Raw genomic sequence first — 7,673 nt, forward strand, 5'->3', positions numbered from 1 at the left:
TCTAACGATTGATTGTGTGGGGCCATTACCTCCTTCTAAAACTGGTTCCATCTATATATTGACCATGATGTGCCAAACTACGCGATATCCTGCTGCGTATCCGTTGCGAAATATTACTACAAAGTCTGTAGTGAAAGCTTTGACTCAATTTATTTCCATATTTGGAATAATCAGTCTGACAGGGGAACAATTTTCCCATCTCGTATGTTTGCCCAAATTTTAAAACAGTTGTGTATAGATCATCAAAAAAGCAGTGCTTAACATCCTGAGAGTCAGGGTGACCTCGAGCGCTTTCATCAAATACTAAAACAGTTGTTGAGAACTTCGTGTACTGAATTGATGAAAGACTGGAGGAGGGACTACCTTGGTTGATGCTTGCTGCTCGCGAGGTCATTCAAGAAAGTTTGGGTTTCAGTCCTAATGATCTAGTATTTGGACATAAAGTAAGGGGACCGCTCGCGCTCTTGCGTGGTGATTTATTGGAAACTGAACCGCCTGTAAATCTTTTGGATTAGGTAAATGGGTTCCGATATAGGTTGTATTGGGCCGGTACAGTAGCCGTGAAAATTTAGGTAAGCACAATCTAAAATGAAAGCCTGGTTTGATCAAAAGGCAGAAAACAGGGAATTCAATTCTAAAGATCAGGTTTTGGTGATGCTTCCAATGACTGGTTCCTCTTTTGCTGCAAAATTTTCTGGACCTTATAATGTGCTTGAACAACTTTCGGAACAAAACTATATGATTTCCACTTCAGATAGGAAGAAGGCTCAGCTGTGCCATGTAAATCTATTGAAGCCTTATTTGTTTTCGGTCAACTGGATCAAATGTCGCTGTCGGAGGTGCTGAAATTAAATCTGTTGCGTTTGCTGTAGGGGGTGAAAGTGGTTCTTTGTTAGATGGAGTTGAGAAGGATTTTTTTGACGAATATTTAATTCAACCTTGACTCCGCAATTCTGAGCAATTAAAAAGATTGGAGATTATGCTTGGGCATTTATCTCAAGATAATTGTAAAGAAGTAATACATCTGATAACAGAGTTTCAAGTGCTTTTTTCTGATACTCCTTCGTGCACTGACATGATCCAGTATGATATTGCTATCGGTGACTCCCAACCTATTCGGAAGTGATTTTATCGTGTCTCTTCCGAAAAACAAAAACTTTTTTAATCAGAGGTTAAGTATCTTTTGGAGAATGGACTTTCGGAACGATCTAGTTCCAGTTGGGCTTCTCCTTGTCTACTAGTTACGAAACCTTTAGGTTTTGTACCGATTATAGAAGATTGAACGCCGATACTAAATCTGACTCTTTTCTACTTCCACGAATTGAAGACTGCATTGATTCGGTGGGGGCAGCTGAGTTCGATACGAAAATTGATTTACTTCAGGGATATTATCAGGTACCCCTAACTTCTCGTGCTCAGGAAGTTAGTGCTTTCACGACGTCTTCCGGATTATATTCTTATAAACGAATGAGTTTTGGACTTCGAAACGCTCCAGCTACATTCCAGTGCCTGATGAATTTGGTAATCTCTGGGATTGAGTGATGTGCTGTGTATCTGGATGATGTGGTGATGTATAGCCAGCCATGGGAGGAACATCTTTGCCAATTGCACGCTTTATTTACTCGTCTTGAGACCGCAAAGTTGACGGTAAATTTAGTGAAATGTGAATTTGCACGTGCCACTGTGGTCTATTTGGGTAATGTGGTAGGACAAGGTAAATTGTGTCCTGTTCGGGCAAAAGTCCAGGCCATTGATAATTTCCCAGTTCCTTCTAAAAAGAAAGAGCTAATGAGATTTCTAGGAATGATTGGGTACTATTGGAAATTCTGTGAAAATTTCTCAACAGTGGTTGGTGCTTTAACGGATTTGTTAAAAGGCAAACAAAAAATATGAATGGTCCGCAAATTGTCAGAATGCTTTTGATAATGCCAAACTTTTGCTGAGTTCTGCTCCTGTTTTAACGGCACCTCGTTGGGACCGTCCTTTCCATTTAAAGGTGGACTCGAGTGGGCTGGGTGCTGGAGCTGCGTTATTGTAGAAGGATGACAACGGTATTGATCGACCAATTAGCTTCTTTTCTAAGACGTTTAATTTGTGTCAGAGTAATTATTCAACCATTGAAAAGGAGTTGTTGGCATTAATTTGGGCTTTACAACATTTTGATGTGTATGTGGGGGGAGGTTCTGTGTCTCTGGTAGTATTTACAGACCACAACCCTCTTACCTTCTTACAGTCCTTGCATAGTCCAAATCAACGACTTATTCGTTGGGCTTTATTCTTGCAGTCTTACAGCCTGGGTATTCGTCATAATAGAGGGGTAGATAATATTATGGCGGATACCTTGTCACAAGCTCCATTGAACTAGTGATCTATTACATTTTTGTTGGTTCTTCTCTTTATTTCTTTCGCCTCATCGTGTTCTGAAGGCGCCTGAGAGCATTAGGAGGTGGAGTAAGTAAGGGGTAGGTGGTGAAGTAGAGAGGGTAAGTGGACTCAATTTTGTTTGATTTCTAAATCTGGTTAAATCTCTGTCTTTAGGAGGGAGGTGTGATGGACCATGTGGTTTAGCAGGGACGTGCACAGGGGGGGTTGCTCAGGTTGCCCGGGCAACTGCCCATATGCGCTTCTCGACTCAAGTTGCCCTTCCGAGAAAAAAAAAAAAAAAATCGTACAATGGCTGCAGAATTTCACATAGGCCTAGATACATTTTTTTTTTTTTTTTTAAATCGCAAAGCCTCATTCACTTCCATTCGTGCACCGAAAGTGAAAGTCAGTAAGGGAAGGGCAAACTGTTTACGTGGCTGCAGCGCTGCACGCGACCGGTGCGTAAGACCCCACAAATTACTTAAGGCCCCGCCTCCATCTCGTGTCATAGCGTGTCAATTAATGTGTACAACATCCATGACAAAATGAAGCGAAACTATCCTTCTGGTCACGAAAAGAGGAAGAAGAAAAAACCCATGAGAGTGAATTGCGGGAACAACAATCAGGTAAACTTGTGTTCTCTCCTCTCTAAGTTTGATGTCAGCAAAGTTTGATGTTTTTCGGTCTTGCTAACCTAGCTGGGCAGGCAGTGCATCTCTTGCATCACTTTGTGCCTGACAAAAGTGAGAGTAAAATAAAAAAAAATATTACGTTTGTTTTTGATAAACGACAAAGTGCAACGGTGTTTGTTTACTGCAGCTCGGAAAACATAACCGCGTCGCGTGTGTTATTGTGCGTTCATATGCGCGTGCACGAAATGAAACTCGCATTTTTCAAGCAGAAATATGTGGAGACCAGACATACTGTACAATACATGCACGTGAATGATGGCACTCCCAATCAAAGTCACATTTATAAAACAGGAAACTGATTATCTAGTCTCAGTGTAGTTAAAAACTCTAAACAACTGCACTAATTATGCAAGATAGAAAGCAATGTATTGACAATTTGACATTGATTGACTATTGATTTATAGGCTATATTGAATTTAAAATGTTGATTAGCTGGACATACTGGTCAATATGGATGCACATCCCTCGGTAAATAATAACCTTAAATCAAGAATTGCTTCAACATGCATAATAATAAATAAAAAAAATCATACTGATGCCGAAAATACCCAGGCTGTAGAGAGAACCAAAGTTAATCCCAAAAGCCAAAGCTCAGGGTTATAATTTATTATTTTCTTCTTATTTATGTTTACGTTAATATTCACTTGTTATGTTAAAATTCTATAGAAAATACTCTATTCAATAAATATTGTTTGTTTGAACCTCATTCTGTTCTATATTGTTGTACTTATTCTTTGACTGTTTTGTTTAAAGGAGGGAGGATTGTATTGGGAGCACTGAAGTGTCAGGTGTGATTGTGTGGCAATGGCAAATGGTTTTTCATAGCTCACGGCGTCACAGGTCAGGTAGAGGGCCCATTTTGCTTAGGGCCCCAGGGGGAGTTCAGGATCGGCCCTGGGTTTAGCAGTCGATTCTGTTGCCTACCGGAATTCCTGTTCCCTTTACGCAATCATACTACAAATCATGCGTAGTTGCCCGTAGCCTACCATCAGAACTGAATACGAGCAAGAAGCACAACTGAATGTACAGGAAGCCCTTTTTTCAGGTCAGAGCAACTGCCCCTCATAATTCCTGTGCACGTCCCTGTGGTTTAGTACTTTATTTTGTCCAATAGGTGTCTCTGGGTAACGCTATTTGTGTCCTCGGGTTAATTGCTGTGAAACAGGTGTGGAGAATTGACGGTGATTAACCATGCTGCTCATAAGAAGCTGGAGGATAGCTGGTAACACTTTACAATACGGGTGCACTAATATGCATTAATTCATGTTTAACTAATGCACAGATAATCATGAGTTAATGTTTGATTCATGAAGAACTAAACCATTAATTAATTCGTACTGCATCAGCAACTAATAAAGAGTCTATATGATTAATAGATTAAGTAATACCTGAATTGATATTAATTCAATGTGTCATTGTGTATTAATTCCTTAATAACATCTTTTATTAACTAATAGTGTAAATGAATGTGTTAACTACCACAATTATTCAAAGCTATGCACTTCAACTACCAGTTGTCTGATTTAATTAATCATTAGCTAATGATTTGCAAAGGTATCATTATGTTATGACTTTACTTGTTGAGGCACATCATTATTAACTAGTCATTTAGTAATTGTAGTAATTTACACATGAATTTGCTCTAACAATGAAGTAAGTAATCATGTATTAATGTGTACCTGTATTATCTGGAAGTTGAAATACAAGGCTTTGGCTCATTCTGGTAATTAACATATTAATTAACACTATTAGTTAAAAAAAAATGTTATTAGGGAATTTATTCACAATTACATATTTAATTAATAACAATTCATGTATGAACTAACACATTAACCATACAGACTATTAAGACAATCATTAGTTACACATTAATTCAGTATTATCTGTGCATTAGTTAAGCATGAATTAATGCTTCATGCACCCGTATTGTAAAGTGTTACCGGATAGCTCAAGAAAAGGAAGCTTGGAGCTTGGTCTTGCTGTTTGGTTGTCATACTGACTCTCTCATCCAGTCCAGTCCAAGGCTTTATGTTGTTGTTTGTGTATCTTTATATTTTGTCTTTTATTTTAATGTAGTCATGTTTAATTATTCTAATTAAATACAACTTTGTGCAAATTTGATTACATTGTATGGCCTCTCCATTCTTTTTGCTACTCCTTGAGCCAAGGGGTCGTAACAGTGTCCTTGGATCACAAAACAAGTCACATGTCGAACGGGTATATTTGTGGCAATAGCCAACAATACATTGTGGGTCAATTATAGATTTTTCTTTTATGCCAAAAATCATTTGGATTTTAAGTAAAGATCATGTTCCATGAAGATATTTAGTAAAATTCCTACCGTAAATATATCACATTTTTGTAAGAGAATGCAGCACAATCAATTTAAAGGTGATTTTCTCAATGTTTCGATTTTTTTTTTTTTTTGCACCCTCAGATTCTAGATTTTCAAATAGTTATATCTCGGCCAAATATTGTCATACATCAATGGAAAGCTTATTTATTCAGCTTTCATGTGATAAATACTGTAAATCTCAATTTAAAAAAAAGACCCATGTGACTGGTTTTGTAGTCCAGGGTCATATATGTCACGATTACCAGAGAGAGTGCCCATCATTACCACCAGAGGACACTCCACCCCGGACTATTGTAATTCCATAATGAAACTACATTTCCCATAACTCTCTGCCTGGACTCATCATCCCTGATTGCATCCACCTCTGTCTCATGACCTTGTTTAACTCACCCTATAGGTTTCACATTCATTTCCTGCAAAGGCTTGTACGTGTAACACTGCATTTCGATCATCTCCCTGTTCTCTGGTTCTATCCATGTCTCTTGGATTACCCTGTTCGTCTGTTTTCCTGTGCCCTGTCATTGTTTGGACTGACTACCCTTTGCTTTTGACCACTGCCTGTTATACGGTTTTGGATTTTCCCATTAAACACTGCATTTGGATTCTCAACCTTCGTGTCTCAGAGCAGTTCGTTACAATATCGTTTACATCAATGATACACATCATCGTATTTTTATAACTCGATATCTGATATAACAATGTACTGTATTGGTACACCCCTATTCCAAATTTTTAATCTGAGAGCTTTCTGTCCCTCCATTAACAGCCTACACAACTACCACTTTCAAGCCATAGAAAGTTAAAGACAAAAAAAAAGTGACCTAAGTGTCATGGTTATGTTTGTCAGGTAACTCAGAGAAATGGAGGACTCAATTGCAGTGACAAACGTGATAAAAGTTTATTAGTAAACTTTGGGAACAAAATAAACGGTTCATGTAACACAAAATAAATGATTCTCTGAATGGTGGATCCCATGTGCTCCACACACACAGAGGAGACCACCGAGAGGAAATTAGCACAGGACGACCACAGAAAGACCCCGAGTCCAGTAAGCGAGACAGAGCTGCTACAGACTCCTTGTCTTAGGTTCCTGAGCACAAATAACAAGCAGATAAGTAACACATGAAAGAGGGCACAGAATGTGAGACAAACACGCAACAATGATAGTGATCAACTGACAACAAGAGGTAGACACTGCTGGAAATATAAAGGGTAAGGTAAATGAGCAACAGGTGTAGGAGACCAGCTTGTGATTGTGCACACAGTGCTACCAGGCAGCGCTGATTGCTCAAATCACAAGCTGCAGAAAATGACAGGACCATGACAACAGAGAAGAACCGATGACACACCCTGACCCGTGACAATGTTAGGTTTCAATAGCTGTGTCCCAATGTGAAGTTTGCATCCTTCGAAGGCCGCAACCTATTTGTCCTTCAAAGGACGCACCATATAGCCTTCATAGGATTTCCTAATTGCGCAACCAGGTGTTCCCGATTACCGGTCCTGGCGCCAAGCAACGTGCAAGAGTACAATTGCCATCCTGATAATTCATTTGATATAATTGAGTAAACAGCTATGGAGCCAGAATTGGCTATCGCCTTCAGTGCCCTCCAGCGAGTTCTAGTCCCAGTGTCTGACTCACAGAAGAAAGGTTTAAGAGGGGTCAGTTCGGTTATTTCCTGCCAGTCATCCGTTTCAGGATGCCGGATTGGCTTCTCAAGCTATACCAGAGACCAGTCTCGAGAGGCTGGTTCCTTTAGTAGTCTCACCCCTGCTTCAGGACACCGAGGTGTCAGCGTCCCCAAACGATCCTCCGAGGAGGGTTGTAAAACAGTCAGTTCGGTCGCTCCCTGCCGGTTCACCAATTCAGGGCGCCGAGGTGCCTGCATTCCCCAACTATCCTCCGAGGAGGGTCGTAGAACAGTCAGTTCGGTTGTTCCCTGCCGGTTTGCCGTTACAGGGCACCGAAAGTGGCTGTTCGATCAATACCAGAGGCCAGTCTCGAGAGACTGGTCCCCATAGTATATTTCTGGCAGCGTGTAAGCTGCTGCCAAATATATCTCATTGGGACCTGCTCACTATAGAAACGGGTTACAGAATTCAGTTCCGTTCTCATCCACCCTTATTTCTAGGGGTCCTCCCAACGAGGTGGACCCCGCGCAGGCTCTGGTTATGTTATTTATGGGAAGCAACTCTCTGAGAAGGGTCGCAGCACTGCCAGTTCGGTTGTTCCCTACCGGTTTGCTGCTTCAGGGCATCGA

Source organism: Siphateles boraxobius, unplaced genomic scaffold (genome assembly GCF_051911475.1).
Source record: "Siphateles boraxobius isolate OS27281-9 unplaced genomic scaffold, OSU_SipBor_1 7, whole genome shotgun sequence".
NCBI classification, from domain to species: Eukaryota; Metazoa; Chordata; class Actinopteri; order Cypriniformes; family Leuciscidae; genus Siphateles; species Siphateles boraxobius.